This window comes from Limanda limanda, chromosome 8 (genome assembly GCF_963576545.1).
Source record: "Limanda limanda chromosome 8, fLimLim1.1, whole genome shotgun sequence".
Taxonomy (NCBI): Eukaryota; Metazoa; Chordata; class Actinopteri; order Pleuronectiformes; family Pleuronectidae; genus Limanda; species Limanda limanda.
Window position 1 is genome coordinate 4,526,097 of NC_083643.1, and position 20,217 is coordinate 4,546,313.

General features: G+C 40.7%; 2 pseudogenes; one reads left to right on the forward strand and one right to left on the reverse strand.

Annotated features, from left to right (window-relative positions):
* LOC133009057 (synaptotagmin-2-like) overlaps positions 1-3,083 on the forward strand; it is a 66,822-nt pseudogene extending 63,739 nt beyond the window's left edge.
* A 2,221-nt stretch (positions 3,084-5,304) lies between these two features.
* On the reverse strand, positions 5,305-19,418 carry LOC133008603 (myosin heavy chain, fast skeletal muscle-like; annotated as a pseudogene).
* Positions 19,419-20,217: the final 799 nt, after the last annotated feature.

Genomic DNA, 20,217 nt, shown 5'->3' on the forward strand with positions numbered 1-20,217 from the left:
TGCCTTGGATGTTATTACCACTGAGTCAACAGTGAATGCCCCAGCCTGCAAGATCTATTTTCCATTTACCTTCCTATGCACAAATGAAGGAGCAGATATTCTTGAGTGACAACCTATAGCATCTTTATGGGCTTCATATCTATTTTCTGCCTTTTTATGAGTTTGATTGCCACCAGTCCTGAGTGTTACCCTTTCGGTTAGAAGGAAGCAAAGTGATATTAATTGTCAATATCGTAATTTGATCCTAATGTGTAATTGGTATATCTAAAAGCATAAACACAACGTGGATGCTAGTCTAACATTGATGGGGGAAAAAATCCCATAAATGTTTGATTGGTATGTTAATGACAGTAACCACAAGCGAAATGTCTGTGTCTGCATTTTTACAAGTTGTAGTTTCACAACTATAACAGTATATCAAATAAAAAGCTATAATCAACACACATTTGAGAAGCTCAAACTGCCGGACTGCTTTAAGATCCTGAGAGCCTTGACTTTTTTTTTTTTTTTTAAACTCAAGGGCACTATTAGAATCTATATTTGCTGCAATGAGTGAAAATTTGTATGAGGGGGGAAAGGAAAGAACAGAAAGGCAAATCCTTAACTGAAGCTGAAACCAGAGAATGATTTGAATTCCAACTACAAATAGGCAGAATCTGTCTTTTGAATCACTTACAAGGTTTATGAAGTGTTGTTGTGCAATAGGAGTAGACTTGACGTTGGCTAATTATTAATAATCATGAAATATGATTATTAAAATAATAAAAGATTATTTATTAAAAATAATTAAAAAAAATGATAAGGCCATAACTTATCGTAGAGGGGCACCACCCTGGTTACAGGGACCAACAAAATCAAGCTATAAATATCAGTCTCATATGATATGGGTTAAATTAATAATCTTAATAGTTAATACTAATGATTATTTAATAAACAGTGAAGGCTTCTAAGTTCGAGCACAGGCAATCATAATCCAGCTGTATTCACACACTTATGCACAAATTATCACAGACTACAGATACTTTAATTACAAAAGCATTTATTAAAAAGGGGAAATACCGTTAATGTTATTTAATGATTCATCATTTTAACAGACTCCAATATTTCAAAGATAAACACAGCAGCAGCACTTATCACAATTCAGAAAATACATGTAAAACTGCGGTCTACCTATGTATGTCTGTCTGTGTGTGTGTGTGTCTGTGTCAAAGTGTCTCTCTCTGTGTGTGTGTGTCTATGTGTGTGCATGTGAAATAAAGTTAGTGTTATTTAATGATTCATCATTTTAACAAACTCCGATATTTCAAAGATAACAACAGCAGCAACTTATCACCATTTAGAAAACACATGTATTCATCTATGTGTATCTGTGTGTGTGTATCTGTCTGTGTCTATCAATGTGTCTGTGTGGGTGTGTGTGGGTGTGTGTGTGTGTGTGAGAGAGCGAGAGAGAGAGAGAGAAAAAGAAGGGGGCGTGGCGATGACGCAGTCACGTCGTGACGTCACATCTAAGATGGCGGCCGATCATGATTCGTGGAATCAAGGCCTAAAAACTCTCAAAATGGTTGTGACTACAAAACAAGATGGCGGAGCTGTTATGAATTTAGAGCCAGAATGGAGGGCGGGTCTAGAGATGAATAATCTCCAATGGCCGCCGGACCACGTGTGAGACACAAAGGAGTAGGTGGAACAAAGGATTCTTTGTTCTAGTTTAGCTTTGGCTTCAAAATGGCGGCCAGATGCGTTCAGGCCCTTTAAATATAGATTTAACTATGTTACATGAACTGTATTCTAAATACAGATCGGAACGGGTGTATAGGTCGGTTTAGAAGGAGAGAGAGAGAGAGAGAGAGCGCATGCAAGGAGAGAACAAAGCTATTAAAAATATGCCATAGATAAGTTAACAGTGGTTCAACCCTCAGCCCTCAAGCGAACGTTGTGGGCTGAGGTCCTGATCGGTAAAATCACTGCAGACTCACAGACGTTAACAGCGTGGCCGGAGGCTTTTTCTCGCGGCGCTTATTCACTGTAACACAAAACGACTGAGATAAAAGAAGAAATCAAATCAAATAAATTGAATTAAACAAACGTCTAATCACCTAATTAGTTACTGAGTCGTGTGTTTAGGCCCCTGGAGGGTCTGGATACGACCTGAGCATCTGAGGACAAAGAGAGTGTTAGTCGTCTCCTTTAGCGACTGGAACCTTGGGTCAGACTGGGAGAGGCCTAGCTGGAACATCAGTGCTGGAGTGAAAAAGAGAAAGGTTTCTGGGAGCACAACGGTTTTGTAGTACCTGGGAGGTACCAGCCCCCTGGAGGAGGGGTCAAGGGTGAGTGGGGCTATCAGCCAATTGAAGGTCAGGATTTGGGTCTCAGGGAGCGGCTTACAGTGGGGGACCCAGGAAGTGATTTTCTCTCACATGGAGATAAGATCTCCATGCTGGAATTTTATGTGAGGGGTTTCCCTAGGCTAGTATCAAGCTTTATGACCCATTGTTGAAAACTCAGATCACTGGGGCCTCTTCCCCAACAGTGTTGATCCTCTCACTCTGGACAGGATCGTGTCGGAGAGGTGCTGCTGTCACTGAAGTTTCTTCCAACTTCTCAGAGGCTTGAAATTGGTCTGCTAAAGGTCAGAACAGTCCCCACTGAGATATCCTCAGATGCCGGTAAATAACAAACCTCTTGACAAATAGAAAACCATCAGAAACCATACACACACACATTGTAACGTATAGGGTTACCGATTTGCTGTTTCTTGTTTTGTACAGCCGTTTACGTCAGGATCAGTGTCCAGTGTGTGTAACCATTGCAAGCTCAGGTCGCAGAAGACCTCGGTGGAGGCCCGGTGCCGGGTGAACTTCTTCAACGAGGTGCTCATATTCTCGCTGCCCGAGTTTCCTAAGGAGCAGTGAAAAATCATAATTTCTGTGTATGAGACTCACACGACCTGGAAATCACCCAAACATCTGATAGGACAGTTGACTGAGGGGAAGGAGAGGAGTACGGAAGACGAGCACTGGAACTGGATGATGCGCTCAGTCCGCCAACCTGTAGCAAAGTGGCACGGCCTGCTGATCTGAGCTGCAGTTCATAAACCCACTTCTTAAATCTCCCTGTGTGCTGTGTTTAAAGCTGTTGAAAGATGGGCAGCTGTTGAACTGAAGGACAAACACGGACTCCTTCACTGTCGATTCCCAAGTGATTTAACAAAGAGTTCTTCCTGCTTCAATCAGGAAAGAGGAGTCACTACTAAGCTGGAACTTCAGGTTTCACAATCTACTCATTCGCTTACATCGCGTCTTTCTTTCGTTTTATTTTCAAATCACATTTTATTGAAAAGGCTCTTATTATCTGACTTTTTCACTCCTTTCATCAAGATTACTTGAGTGTTGTACTTACTGTAATCAGTGAATACCTGTTGTTTGTGTTGTTGACATATTTATCTTTAAGCTGTGTTGTACTATTGTAACTGCTCTACTGAAAGATCATTAAATCTTTATACTCCAGCTCAACACAATATAATATAAATCTTTATGCTTATAGTCAACAATTTATATCATATTATTTATTGACTGATTTTCCATGATGTTTTATTATTCTGTTCGTCTTGGGTTTTCTTAATTTGTCCCAAGTGCAGCATTTTGTAATGGCTAAATTTGAAATGACGGATATAAATAAAATTATTGTTACTACGATTTTTGAAATATATTATTTAATCAGTATAACTACACAAACCCATTATGGACTGCTTTTCAAGTCAGGTTCCCTTTTCAACTGTGCAATATTAATTCTGACCTGTGAGCTACTAATACCCTAAATTAGGACTAGAGTTTGTACTTGCATTATTTTCAATATTAAAATTAATCATTAGAAGTAAGTGTGTTAACTACAAACAATAAAACAAAACAAGTTTAGTTTTGCATGATAAATTCTATCGGAATTCCATGATCCATAAACTTCTGTTTTGATCAACAGCAATTATTTGATTGTTCTTATAATGTTTAATAGTGACGCCACAAAGAGATGGAGATATAGCTTTGAATGCTGAAGTAAAGCGTCATATTAGGTTCGTCTGTAAACACTAGAGGGCGCTATATAGGACCACGTGCTGTTGTGGTTCCTGTCCAGTTGCATCACAATTTGACCTTGCAGGAGCCAACTGACAAACAAGGCTCCAGACTTTGGTGTAGTAATGCTAAGCTATACATGCTATTTGATATATTAGTATTAAGGACAGTGGGCTTCATACTTTTAATCATTTCTAACTATGACTAAGCTTAGTGCCGTATAAATGCAGTTATCCATTATTTCGATTTAAGCTAGGTGGCTAGCTAGCAAAGTTCAGCTGCTTCTTTAGCCATCCAGCAGCTAGCTAGCTAGCAGATCCTGCTTAACATTGAAGGGTAAATTGTTAGTTTTAACAAAGCCTGTTAATGTTTCAATATATAATAGATCAGGCTATATAATATAATATGTAGACAGTTGTTTTAAGGAGGGGTTAGTTGGGATTTGCTAATATTGGGGGTGGAATAGGACGAGACACTGTTGATTTTACATTGGAAACTATGGTGTGGCGGTTTTCAAAGTGCGTCCGATGCTGCTGGTTTAATTTCATCATAATCATCATCCACCATCTTCCTCACCTCATCCAGAAAAGGTTTGACAAATCTTTCTGTAATCGTTTTGTAATATGTGATCAAATAACATTATTGGTAATATGAATGAATTATGGAAAGGCTTCACAGACAAAATAAGGTATCTAAATATTTTCAATACAGTGATGTTATATGTGATTAAATAATATTTTGTATTATTAAAGATAAGTTATTCATATGTACAGTATATTTTGCCTGTTTTGCCACTTGTAAAAGAATCTGTAGCTACCGTGAGTTTTAACCGCACTGCTAGCAAGGTAAAACCTGATAAACTTGTGACATGCAGGTAAAAGTTGACCTGGACAATTATTGGTGATTACATTTTGCTCATATGCATCTAAATAACTACAGCTGATTATGCCCATATTTGTCATGTATTAGACAGTGAAAGAGGGACATTAAACGGGGAATGACTGAATGATGAAGGTAAAGAAAAACTACCTGAAAAAGTTTTCTTATCTGATGGAGATGGTAAAACCCAGGAAGAGACTTTAAAAGAGTGGACGGACAAATTATGTCTCAGAAGAAACAGGCAGATGAAAATAATATTAGAGACATCAATTTCAGAGCAAAAAATACAATTTATTTGAACAGCATATTTCACCTCATATTATATGATTTGAAACAGGCGATCAGCCGATGAGCTTTATTCAGCTGCCTCTTTACCCTGAAAAACACCAACAAACAAAAATTATTGATTAGGTTCCTTTCAAACACCTTTAACTAGTGACTTTCTGCCTCAATAATTTTCAATTTTTATTTGTTTACTACACAGAATTGTAGATTTACCTTTCCAGAGTCACGGGTCTTGGCTCTCAGTTTGTTGACTTGGGACTCTGCAATGTCAGCACGCTCCTCAGCCTCCTCCAGCTCATGCTGGACCTTCCTGCACTTCGACAGGTGGACATTGGCCTGCTCCTCCTGGAAGACAATACAGGGCAAATGGTTAAATTATCAGCAGATATACTGCACATGAGATATGATGTCGTATAGAGTTGCCATTGTTTAAATATTAATGTTTTGCCCTTACCGCTTCCTCAGACTGCCTCTTGTAGGCCTTCACCTTGAGCTGCAACTTGTCAACCAGATCCTGCAGCCTGGAAACATTTTTCTTGTCCTCCTCAGTCTGTAGTTGAAAATACATAGGTTTGCATGTTTTAAAGGAAATTATATCATTACATTTGCTTGTTTTGTACTATACACATTTAATGTCAAAGTGACTCTACCTGGTAGGTGAGCTCCTTCACTCTCCTCTCATACTTGCGGACACCCTTAACAGCATCTGCTCCACGTCTCTGCTCAGTGTCAATCTCTGACTCAAGCTCGCGCACCTTTTGGAAAAAAGACAAATGCATTCACAGTTTATGTTACAAGTGTTTTGATGTTTTTTTTAAACTGTGTTTATATATGTATAATTCTATCATAATTCTCTTACCCTAGACTCCAGTTTCTGGAGCTGCTTCTTGCCACCCTTCATGGCCAGGTTCTCAGCCTCATCCAGGCGGTGCTGCAGGTCCTTAACAGCAACCTCCAGGTTCTTCTTCATCCTCTCCAGGTGAGAGCTAGTATCCTGCTCCTTCTTCAGCTCCTCAGCCATCATCGCAGCCTGGAAAACACAATATTTGGTTTAGAAATGTCAAAAATCAATAAGTAAAAAGTATTGATAATAAGTAAAAACTTAAGCGTACATCAGTGATGGCTTTCTTAGCCTTATCCTCTGCATTCCTTGCTTCCTGAACAGTGTCATCAACTTCACTCTGGACCTGAACCAGGTCAGACTCAAGCTTCTTCTTGGTGTTCAGAAGGCTTGTGTTCTAAAGGATGACAAAATGAAGTTTCTTAAGTTATCAACATTTCATGTTGTTTAACGTTTCATTGGTTTTACATATTGAAGTACTGTATATTTGTTCACCTGAGAGTGCAGCAGTCCAACACGCTCACTGGCATCCACCAGCTCCTGTTCAGCGACTTTGCGACCTCTCTCTGTCTGTTCCAGAGCCAAACTCATAATGAACTGTAGGTGCACTCACTATACTGTAGTTTGTACAACAGCAGTTTGTCTGACAATACCTTCAGCTGTGCCTGCACATTCCTCAGCTGCTTCTGGGACTCAGAAGCCTGGCGATTGGCATGGCTCAGCTGAATCTCCATCTCATTCAGGTCTCCCTCCATCTTCTTCTTGATTCTCAGGGCATCATTCCTGCTCCTGACCTCAGAATCCAGAGTGCTCTGCATAGAGTCAGTCACCCTCTGGCTGTTTCTCTTGATCTGCTCCATCTCCTCATCTTTTTCTGACAGTTTCCTGTCCACCTCACCCTTGATCTGGTTGAGCTCCAGCTGAACACGCAGAATCTTAGACTCTTCATGTTCCAGAGTTCCCTGATGACATCATAGAGTACGATTTTTGACCTAACCTTCAGGCCTTTTAGCCCGATATACTGCATTGTCCTAGATTTGTAATGTTTTTCTCCTCAGAAAATCTCCCTTGATAAAACAAACATACCTCAGCCTCCTCAAGAGCTGTCTGGATCTCAGATTTCTCTGTCTCCACCTGCTTCTTTGACTTCTCCAGCTCATGGATGCTCTTGCCAGTCTCACCAATCTGTTCAGTCAGATCAGAGATCTCCTCTGCAGAAAGACACATATTACATATTGTCAAGCCTGAGATGTAAAATAGGAACACTAACACAAAATGCGTTGAATATAATCAAAGACAATCAGGTAGGAGCTCAACACTAAAATATGAATACATTATTCTCGTTGTCAGGTGAGAACTCACGTTGCAGGTTCTTGTTTTCACGCTTCATGGTCTCCAGCTGATCCAGAGCTTCCTCATAAGAGTTCTTCATCTTGACAGCTCAGTGCCGAGAGAACGAGCCTCCTTCAGAGATCCCTCAAGCTCTGACTGACCCTCCTCATACTTCTGCTTCCAGTCTGCCAACACCTAAATAAGACCATTTATTGTGTTCAGATAGATATTCTGCAAAACAAAGACAAGTAAAAAAAAATTTGTTTGAATTGGCCACCTTGTCGAAGTTCCTCTGCTTCTTGTCCAGGTTGGCAGCCAGCCCATTAGCCCTCTCCACATCAATCATGAGGTCCTCCACCTCACTCTGCAGCCTCTGTTTGGTTTTCTCCAGAGAAGCACACTTGGAGTTCACAGCCTCAATCTGCTCCTCAGCCTCCTGGAGACGCTGAGCCAGCTTTTTCCTTTGAAACATTTGCAAATTTTCTCTCAATAAAAATGTCAATATCTTGTAAACTTTTACAGATATTCTTACATATATAAAATAAACTAAAGACACCAATGTGATGTTGCACAGCTAAATGTACAAACTATATGCAAAGAAAATATTGGGTAATTTAATTTGAATGTTACTCACTTGGACTCTTCAAGCTCCTCAGTGCGCTGAATAGCATCAGTTTCATACTTAGTTCTCCACTGAGCCACCTCACTGTTGGCCTTGGACATTCCACGCTGCAACTCAGCCTTGGCCTCCTGCTCCTCCTCAAACTGTTCCCTCAGCAGGTCACAGTCGTGGCGGGCTGATTGCAGTCCATGGGCAAGAGCATTCTTGGCCTAGAATAAGAAATATTATTGAATGTGTAAAACTTTTAAATCTCATTCAACGAGGCAAGGACCTGTTTGAGTTTTCTTACCTTAACCTCCTCTTCAATCTGTCTCTTCAGCTCTTCAATCTGTTGAGTGAAGGCCTGTTTGCCTCTGGTCAGCTGGGAGACAAGAGCCTCTTTCTCTTCAATTTGACGGCCGAACTCACCTTGTGTGAAAATTAAGATCAAACATTAGTTTCTTTTCAGTTTCTGGTTGATCTGTGTCAAACTGAATATGGCTGCCATTTGAATACCATTTTCTGTCAGGAGACGGGCTTTCTGTGCACCCAAGTCATTCGCTTGACGAACAGTTTCATCATTCTTGGTCTTCAGTTCACTAAGTTGGTCCTCAAGAGTACGGCACATCTTTTCCAGATTTCCCTTGAGAAAAAAGTAACAGAAAAGAAAGATTTAATTTTTAACACAATTATGTCATTTATTGTTTTTTTAATGTACAAAAAATGCATTTAATACTCTAATATTACATTTATTTTGTACTTTTCCTCTCCATGTTGATGGACAGGTCATCAATCTCCATTTTGTATTCACTCTTTTCCTTTTCAAGCTTCTGCTTGACTCGCTGGAGGTTGTCGATCTGCTCTCCCAGCTCAGCAACGCTGTCAGCCTGCTTCTTGCGAAGAGCGGAAGCAGTGGCTTCATGCTGCAGAGTGGACTCCTCAAGGTCACGACGGAGCTTCTGGAACTCAGCTTCCCGCTTCTTGCTCATCTCAATCTCAACAAGCATGTTGTGTTGTGCTTTGTTTAAAGCAATATGTTGATTACCTGAAGCTCCTTGATCTTCTTCTGAAGCTGAGATCCCGTAGACTGCTCATCCTCAATCTTGCTCAGGAGTTGGCTGATTTCAAAGTCTTTCCTGTGAGAGTAACAAAGTTCACAGTAAGAGTTAATTCATGCTATTGAATATTACTAGAAACATGATGGTAATTTGTAATGGGGAGGGAAAAAAAATTCAGATACTTTTCCCCTTTCTCATCAGACTGCTGCTTGTCATTCTCAAGATCCATTATGGATTCCTGGGCCAGTTTCAGATCTCCCTCGAGCTTCCTCTTGGCTCTCTCAAGGTCCATACGCAGTTTCTTCTCTTGTTCCAGAGAACCCTCAAGCTGAACATTGAGACATTGAGATTGTAATATTATGCTAAAGAATCTTGTTTTGCCAACCTAAGTGATTTTGTAAACTTACATCATCAACTTGCTGCTCAAGCTTTGTCTTGGCCTTGGTCAGAGTGTTGACTTTGTCTTCCTCAGCCTGCAGGTCATCAAGAGTCTGTTGATGAGCCTCCTGAAGGGCTTTCTTCTCCTTGCTCAGCTTAGCAATGCTCTCATCTTGAGAGGCCATCTCCTCTGTCAGGTTCTAGACCTATGTGTGCAGGTAAAATGTTATTTAACACATAGCAACCATGAATTTACTCTATATGCTACACATTTTTAAATTTACGAACCTTGTTCTCAGTGGCATGTTTCTCCTTCTCCACCTTGGCCAATGTAAGCTCCAGATCGTCAATATCCTTCTTGAGCTCAGAACATTCATCTTCCAGCTTTCTCTTCTTAGCAGTAAGCTCAGCATTCATTTCCTCTTCATCCTCAAGTCTCTCAGTTGTTTCTTTGAGTTTGGCCTCAAGCTGAATCTTGCTCTTGATAAGTCCCTCACATCTTTCCTCAGCATCTGAGAGATTATCTCCTTCCTGTGTCATTATATGAACACATCAAGTGTGAGCCCATCATTATTTGTCGCACAACACATGAACAGTTGCAGGTACCATCTGAATTTACTTACGGATGCCACTTGGAGCTGCAGATCATTCTTCTCTTGCAGAAGAGACACCATCTTCTCCTCTAGTTCCTTCTTCTTGGCCAGGGCAGTAGCCAAGTCAGTTGTCATCTTTTCATAGTTTTCCTTCATCGCAGCCAGCTCCTTCTCAGTTTCAGCAGTCTTCAGCAGAGGCTTGATCTTGTAGTAAACCTTCATCCATGGCCAATGTTTGACATTCATGAACGAGCGCACGTTGTACTGGATGGTGTACACGGCTTCCCTGTGAAGGAGAAATTGTTTACATGAGAATTTTTGAAAAAAATTTTCATCCCATGTCTTTCTGTCCAGAATTTATTGTTTTCAACATGCCTCCTCTCCATCATCTTCATAAACTCCTTTCTCATGAGGTAAGCACGGCAGAGAGCCTGAGTCATTGTGACCAGAGCTGCAAGCTTTTCATCTCTCATCTCCTCAAGGGTACCCAGCAGACCAGCCTTGAAGAACACCTGAATAAACAGAAAATATAAATTAACTTTCAGGTATCCTAACTTGTTCAACACTCACAAGGCAAAGATGCTTTATAAATGTACACATAAGATAGACGCTTTGAAACTATTCCATTGATGAGTAATTGCTCCAGGTACATGGTCTAATTTTACACCAAATTACTTCAAACATTTAATAAACGTTGAGGTACAATGCTGATTATCAGACAAACAAACAAAAAGAATAAGAAAAATCAACCTCCTTTGTAATTATACCAACAATAAACAAGGGAGCATGGTTCTTACCTTTATGTGTCCAAATCTGTACTCGTCATGATTAACATCAATCGATCCGAGCAGCTTTTCTGAAGCCTTCTTGTTGTCAATGAACTGGCCCTCAGGAATGACACTGGCATTCAATACCTTGTTCCTTTAATACAAAAGTTATTGGTCTCTGTAAGTATTTTTTGGCGTTCGTGGCAACATTTTTGGACGTCAAAAATATAGTCATTGGTACCTCTGCTTGAAGTCACCATATTGGATTCTGCTGGGGAAACCTTTCCTGCAGATTCTGATACCCTCCAGCACACCGTTATCCCTCAGCTGGTGGATGACCAGGAAGTTCTCCATCAGTCCTATTTCATAAGACATTTCATTATTACTTTTGTGAGTAGTTATACTCCTCATTGAACCAGCACTGAACTGAAACCATACTAACAAAAAATACATGCTATTCCCCAAAGAGTTCAAATCTTACCTGGAGTCTTTGACTCATTGGGAATCAGACAACGCACAAAGTGAGGATGGGTGCTCCTCAAGTTAGTCATCAGCTTGCCCAAGTTTTCCTGTAGATACAAAAGAGTAAGTTAGTTGTGTATAACGTAATGTGTGATTCTATTTCTTAGTTTACAATGCCAAAGCTTACCCTGAACTGTGAAGACACAGTCTGCATAGAGCCTCCCTTCTTCTTGCCTCCCTTCTTTCCAGCCTCTGTTGATCATTTCAAGTAGAATTATTTTTGTGAGAAACTGAATATATACAGAGACAACTTGCTACATTTGATAAAGAGTAATACAATATTAAAATGTGTTTTAATTGACCAGTTAATTGTGTATCATACCCTAAACAATAGGTGGATACAGGCCAGCCAGCAGTTTCACTGATGACTTCTGGTACAGCTGCAGAACAGACTCATTCAGTGGGTCCTTGTTCTTGTCCAGCCAGCCAGCGATATTGTAGTCCACTTTACCAGCATAGTGCACCAGGGAGAAGTGGGCCTCAGCCTTGCCCTTTGCAGGTTTTGGCTTCTCAAATGCTTTGTTTTTGCCAAGATGCTGATCATAGAGCTTATTCTTGAAGGATGTGTCATCAGCCTTAGGGAACATGCACTCCTCTTCAAGGATGGAGAAGATGCCCATGGGCTAGATGAAAGTACAGAGAGATAAAGTATATCATTAAGTGACTGGTGTATTTTAGGAGAATTACATACAATAGAATCCTAAAATTGGTGTTTACCTTTTCAATCAGCTCAATGCAGGCGGCCAAGTCCATACCGAAGTCAATGAACTCCCAGATAATACCCTCCTTCTTGTACTCCTCTTGCTCCAGGACAAACATGGTGTGGTTGAAGAACTGTTGCAGTTTCTCATTGGTGAAGTTGATGCACAGTTGCTCCAAGGTGTTGAACTGTGAGGTGACAAATAATCAGCCTGATTGCTCATAGACAACAGGAAAGGCTTTGTCATATTTTAATAATAAAATGCACTGTATGACGCTTACATCAAAGATTTCAAAGCCGGCGATATCCAGGACACCAATATAGGAGTTCCTTGACTGCTTAGTGTCCAACATCTGGTTGATACGGACAACCATCCACAAGAACATCCTCTCATAGATGGATTTGGCCAGGGCAGTCACTGAGTTGTTCACCTGAAGAAGAATCTAAAAATAGTTTTTTTTCTGTACGCTTCTGCATAGTTGTTTTATAAAATCCTGTGCTACTGTATACCCTATATAGGTATAAAACTAGATTTTGGCGATTAATAGTCAATAAAAACATAACACACCCAGTACATCTCAATCTCTTTACTTCTCAGGACAGCCTTTGGCCTCAGTTAATGCTCCACCTTGCCATTAGTGCTGTTTATTTATATCATGTTTTGTACAAATTACTTTTTTCTTTGTATTTATATATATATGTGTGTGTCATTATAGAAAAAACTATTCACTAGGATATTTGAAATGAATACTTTATGTTTACCTGAGGTACAGTCTGTCCCTTTGTGACATACTCATTTCCGACCTTCACTCTGGGATAGCACAAACCCTTCAGCATGTCAGCGGAGTTCAGACCCAACAGGTAAGCAACCTTGTCAGCATCTGAAAATGGTTTCATTATTTATAATGTAGTTTTGTATATATGTGTGTTCATGAAAGACCAAAACCAGTGTGATATAGAGCTTCTGTTGTTCACTTTGATACGATATCAAATAGTCACCTTCTGTGCCATCGGGTTCAGACTGCTCCTCATGCTGCTTTTGCTTGAACTTCATGTTACCATGGTGGATCACAGCACCAGTAAACTTGTAGATGGCCATCTTCTCCTCGGCAGTGAAGCCCAAGATATCAATAGCATTCTGTGTTCAGAACATAAATATTTTACAAAACATCTCCACTTTGGAAATGTACATTCATAAAATCACTTTCGATATCATACACATCAGATGTATGCAATATGTTAAATATTAAAACCTTGATCACTCACATCAGTAGCTTCCAGCTCAACTTTGTCATCAATGCTGGCCACAGTGATCTGACCCATGCTGATCAAGGGGTAGTCGTAGGGGTTGGTTGTGATGAGTGCCCCCTCTGAAGATTAAAATGTAATGAAGATTAAATACAGTTTTTCCCAAAAAACAATCAGCATATGTATAAAATCATGCAATAGCTTAATCTGTTTACCAACTATCCCCGGTATGTGGTTTGTCATCATCTTGTAGAAGATGTGGTAGCCTCTCTCAGCAGAAAGCTGGTATGTCACTCTTGACTTCTCCAGCAGATCTACAAATGTTGATCATCAGTCACAACCTGGTCAGTCCTGAATTTCAGTCATCTACACTTGCTATGAGGATTATTACTTACATGTCTCAATGTCAGCACTGGACAGTTTGCCAGTTGTGCCGAAATGGATTCTGATAAATTTACCCTGTTGAGAAGATAGAAATTGTTGTAATCTCCCCACATAAACAATGTCTAACATGAATTTAGTCTATACAAAATAACCCCATACTTACAAAGCGAGAAGAGTTGTCATTCCTCACAGTTTTGGCATTACCATAGGCCTCCAGCAGGGGATTGGCTGCAATAATCTGATCCTCCAGCGACCCCTATAATCCAAGTTTCGAAATTAAATCAGAAAATAACCTTCTTTCACGACATATACTCTATTTTACTTGGACTCAATGCTTTCATCACAACATACCTGAATCTTGCTTGTATCCTTCTTTTCTCCTCCTGCCACTGCGATTGTGGCGAAGTACTGGATGACACGTTTCGTGTTCACAGTCTTTCCAGCACCAGATTCTCCACTGGGTATGAACACAGATTTATAAGAATATGCTTATATATATATAACATATTTATCTCTCAAAAAAAGTCTACAGATATGAACTTACGTGATCAAGACAGACTGGTTCTCCCTATCTGTGAATATAGAAACCAAATTAATTAATCACACTTCTTTCAGTGAAACAACATTCTGTATACTGTAGACAAATTCTACAACATGGACATACCAGTGAGCATGAACTGATAAGCGTTGTCAGAGACGGAGAAGATGTGGGGTGGAGCCTCCATACGCTTCTTGCCTCTGTAGGCACTTACAACATCAGCATCGTACACTGGGAGCCATTTGTAAGGGTTAACAGTGGCACAGAACAACCCAGAGTAGGTCTGAAAGTGAACATAGAGATAAACAGTTAACTCCATGTTTAGTTTTGATTTCAATATATCTTATTGCACTTTAAAGATAGTCTTACGTAGATCATCCATGCTGCATAACGCTCTTTGAGGTTATACAGGACAGAGGCTTCATTGAGATGGGTCATCATGGCCATGTCCTCAATTTTGTCGTACTTGGGAGGGTTCATTGGATGGACGTCTGCTTCTTTATATACCTTCTCCTGCAACAGGACATTGGTTACAATTACAACTGAGAACACATACTTTACTTTCATCTGAGTCTGACCTTATCATACAAACCTCCTGAAGGTCGAGGAGTTTGACGGTGACTTTGCCAGCGTCTTTCTTCATGATTGTTCCCTTTAAGTACAGCTCTTTGTCTTGGCATCAAAAGGTGCGCTTTGAGCCTCAATTCTCTCCCTCTCCGGCTTACGCAGGTATATGGCTGCTTTGCCATAAATGGCCATCTCCGCGTCCGTACTCATGGTGACAGTTTACTTCTGTGAGGCAATAACAAATAAGAGTAATGTTATTTATCTGTGTCAAAGCTTCTATCTTCAGCTGATGTAACTGAACTGAATGAAAAACTGCATTGAACTTCTTAATTAACCTATCTATATTTAACTAATGTCTGGACATCCCCACAAGTGACTTTACCTGTGTTAAGTTAATATTGATCTGAATAACTATAACCTGTACAACTGTCTTAACAAAAACTGGAAAACTTGCAGAAAGCTTTCGTATGAAATGAGTTAAAAGTTCATTAAAAAAACGGTTGCCCTTACCTGACCCTCCCTCTTTGAAGATTGGTTATATTCCACTATCCTGTTGAAATCATAGAACACATTTTCAGTTAATGGTGATAGTGTTAAACCTACATTTGTTAAACAACCACTGCTGATTTCGGTATCAAAATAGTTCAGCCAAAAGCAAGAGAGTAGCGGACAAGAGTAGAACATATGGGTTAAATTGCAGGATGAAGCATGACATTTGTCACATTTGTCAGTGATACTGGGGTAGATTTGCGACAGTCGCGCTTTAGAAAAGTGGACTCTAAACAGAACTTTAAATTGTGTAAAAGTGTGAGACGAGCGCAGGATGAACTTGTATGAATTTTCTTAAGAGCGGTGTCCCACCAGTCATCCTCCAAATTTAGATCCAGTTCATCTTCCCAGGCAGCCCTAACTTTTGTAACTGGAGAGCAATCAAAAGACAGAAGTTCATTATAAACTTTAGAGATGAGTGATTTCTGAAGTGGATCGTGATTTAAAAGCACCTCCCATTGTAGGGTCGGCGGCGAGGAGGGAAAAAATGGAAACAAAGCTTTAGCGCTGTGTCTAATTTGAAAGTAACGAAATAGATGAGAAGTTGGGAGATGAAATTCTCCTGAGAGATTTGTAAAGCTGCGAAAAATACCATCTTTGTAAAGATCTTTAAAACATTTCAGGCCTCTATTATGCCATGTGAGAAAGGTTGAATCTGTAAGTGGAGGTCGAAATAAATGATTGTTCAGTAAAGGAGCTAAAGTAGACGTTGATTTAAATTTGAAGTGTTTCCTAAACTGATACCAAATTTTAAGTGTGGAGTGAACCACTTGATTATTTGTGAAGCCTGAGAGGTTGGATGGAATAGAAGAGGTAAGTAGAGCAGGTAAGGAGGATGAAACACATGACTGTGCCTCTAGGTGGCACCATGGCAGATTCATTGACTTGAACCAAAATGACATTTTTTTAATGTGTGTCGCCCAATAATACAGTTGAAAATTCGGAAGTGCTAATCCGCCATTGAATTTACATCTCTGAAGTGTGGATTTGCGGATCCTAGGAGCCTTTCCACACCACAAGAAGTCAGAAATAGTCTGATCGATTGTTTTAAAAAACTGCTTTGGCAGGAAAAGTGGGAGACAATGGAACAAAAAAAGAATTTGGGCAGAATATTCATTTTAACCGCGTTAATTCTTCCAATTAACGAGAGAGGCAAGCTCTTCCATCTTTGGAGGTCAGACTTAATTTTAGACATTAAAGGTGAGAAATTAGCAGAAAAAAGAGAGTTTAACGTTCTGGTTACGTTGATCCCGAGATACTTAAAGCCAGAAAGGCTCATTTTGAAAGGGACATCTGATTGTGTGAGCCGTAATGCTGAAGCATTGACAGGATAGCATTCGCTTTTAGAAGTATTCACTTTATAGCCTGAGAAAGAACCAAATCTCTGGAAAGCAGATAAGATTGTGGGAATCGAAAGGACAGGATCTGAGACATACAACAATAAGTCATCAGCATAAAGTGACAATTTAAATTCTGTGCCCAATCGTGAGATCCCAGTAAAAGTGGAGGAGGACCTCAGAAAGATTGACAGGGGCTCTATAGCTAGCGCAAACAATAGAGGAGATAGGGGACACCCTTGTCTGGTGCCACGGGTTAGAGTAAAAAAATTGGACTGAATGCCATTAGTGGAAATGTTTGCTTGTGGTGATGTGTAAAGGAGACGTATCCACGAAATGAACCCATTACCCAGTCCAAACTTCTTTAGTACAGTAAATAAATAGTCCCATTCAACCCTATCGAATGCTTTTTCAGCATCGACCGAGATCACTACCTCAGGTGTTGTTGTGGCAGTTTTAGAATAAATAATATTTAGGAGTGTTCGGACGTTAAAGAATAACTGTCGCCCCTTAACAAATCCGGTTTGCTCATGTGAGACAATAGTTGGTACAATGTTCTCCAGGCGATAGGCCAAAGCTTTAGCAAGAATCTTAGCATCTACATTTATCAATGAAAGAGGTCTGTATGAGCCGCAGAGATTCGGATCTTTATCTTTTTTTAAGAGGAGACTTATGGAGGCTTGCCTTAAGGTGGGAGGGAGAGTGCAATGTTCAAGTGATTCCTTATAAACAGCATGTAGCAAAGGGGACAATTTATCCTGAAATCTCTTAAAAAATTCCACTGGAAATCCATCAGGGCCAGGAGCCTTGTTATTTTGCATACCTCTCGCAGCGAAAGTGATTTCTTCTACTGTTAATGGTGAGTCAAGTTCTTTTGCAGCATCTGGGCTTATCACAGGGAAGATGAGGCTATCTAGGAATAAATTCAATTCAGTGGTGTCAGGTGGAGATTCAGACTTATATAAAGAGGGATAGAATGAGTGAAAGACCGAATTAATGGTGGTGGGGTCTTTATGCAATGAGCCAGATGAATCTTTTATTTGAGGGATCATACGTGAAGCAGCTTGGCGGCGTAGTTGATGAGCTAGAAGACGACTTGCCTTGTCACCATGTTCATAATATGTGGAGCGTGATCGTAAAAGAAGTCGCTCTGCATCACTAGTGGTGATGAGATCAAATTCAGTCTGTAAATCGACACGCTGTTTAAGTAAACTGGGAGAGGAGCAAGTAGCGAGTTGTTGGTCATGTTTGGTGATATTGATAGAGATTTCTTGCAATTTGGCTTTGCGGGACTTATTTAAGTGAGCAGAGTAAGAAATAATTTGTCCCCTCAAGTATGCTTTTAATGATTCCCATAGCAGTGAACATGAAACTGGTTCCATATCATTTTGATTTAGAGAGATATAATCATCTATTTTAGTTGTAATAAATTTGGTGAACTTATCATCTGAGAGAAGTAATGTATTAAACCTCCAAGGTGTTGAGTACCGGGGTTGTGAAGAGAACTGAATATCTAAAGAAAGAGGGGCATGGTCAGAAATAACAATAGGATGATAATTAACAGACAGTACTTTGGGAATTAGTTTAGCATCAATAAAATAATAATCAATCCGAGAGAAAGATTGATGCATCTGAGAAAAGAAGGAATATTCCTTGTTATGAGGGTTATTAAATCTCCAAGGATCAGTGCAACTGTTCCTGGACACAAAATCTGAAAGTGACCTCGCCATTGAAGAAGGAGTCAGAGTACGTGGGTTGGAGCGGTCTAAGTTGGGATCAATTACACAGTTCATGTCCCCGCCAATTATGAGGAGGCTGTTGTTCAATGAGGGAAGACGTTCAAATAGCTTATTCATAAAGTGTGGATCATCGAAATTGGGGGCATATATGTTAACTAATAAAATGGGAATATGGAATAACGTACCTGCAACAATTAAGTATCTGCCGTTTTTGTCTGATATCACCTTAGAAGCTGAAAACTGAATTGACTTACCAATTAAAATAGCGACCCCTCTGGCCTTAGAGTTGAAATTAGAGTGAAACACCTCAGAAACCCAGGGACATTTAAGTCTGACCTGATCTTTAGTACGCATGTGGGTTTCCTGCAGGAACACTAAGTCCGCTTTAAGACGTTTCAAATGGGCAAATATCTTTGATCTCTTAATTGGACTCCCCATACCTTTAATATTCCAGCTCAAGAGTCTCACAGAGGATCCAGTGAGTGGGACATCAGAAGTATTAGTATTGGTGGCCATATGTTAAATCCCTAGAGATAGAAATAGACTGAATGCGGATCCCCAAGGAAGGAAGAAGAAGAAAAAGGGAGAAGAAGAGAAAGAAAAAAGAAAGAAAAAACACACAAAAACACAAAAAAAACAAAACACACACATTGAACCACCCCCCCACCCCCCAATTGCACTTACAACATCCCCATCCCCAAACGATGGAGAACCCAGTGCTAACTCCACAAGGAGTCAGATCCCTAAAGCGAACACTTTCGGCTTTTTGCATAACTATCAAACTTCGGGTTAAGCTCCTGCAAGTCTAGCAACATTTGACAAGAAGGTACAGCCAATCAAGACCAAGTTAAACTGAAAACCACATACTGTGTGTTTATGAAAATAAGAGGAAACAGATTAACTGAAAAAAGTAATAAATGTCAATATGAACTGTCACTGCTTCCTCACCGGTGTGTATCACCTCACGGATCTCTTACAAGTTGAGCGACCTGATGAATGCGCTGGCCTCCTCCGCCGAGTCAAACCTCTTCTCCGCACCGTTGTGTGTGATCCGGAGCCGCGCCGGGTAGAGCAGACCGTAGCGGATCCCTGGTATCTCCCGGAGCCGGCGATGAACATCATTAAAGGCGGCTCGGGCACGAGCCGTCTTCGGGGTGTGATCGGGAAAGACGGAGAAACTCAGCTCTCCAACCTTGATCCGCTGCTGGGTTCTGGCTCGGCACAATATGTCCACACAGTCTGTATGATAGTGAAGACGAGCGATTATGGGTCGAGGGCGCTCTCCCGGCTTCGGCTTCGGCTGGAGGGTACGATGTGCGCGGTCCACGAGCGGCTCTTTCTCCAGCTCAAAAGCCTCCTTGAGCAGAGAGGAAACATCCGCAGCAGCAGAAAAGTTGGAAAAATCTTCGGGAATTCCCACTAACCGTATGTTATTACGCCGGGATCTCGCCTCCAGATCTTCGCATTTATTGTCCAGTCTTGTCAGCTCAGTTGTCAGGTGCACCACTTTAGCCTGTATGGTAGCAATGTCATCGGTGCAGGAGGAGAGCGATGCTTCCATTTCACCTACGGTGTTCTTCAGAGTGCGCACCTCAGACTGGATGTTTGCAATGCTGCTGGATAACTCCGATTTCACTGCCTGTAGTTCAGTCTTGATGCTTGACAAGGTCTCGGCCGAGGCAGCCTGAAGTTCAGCTCTGAAAATAACTGCCATTTCAACACGGAGTGACGATAGCAGTTCGGCCTTGAAGTCGTGTGATGGAGCCCCACCTGTGGCCTCGACCAGGCAGGAGGGGGGATCACTACGAGGCGGGGATGCAGTGTGCGAA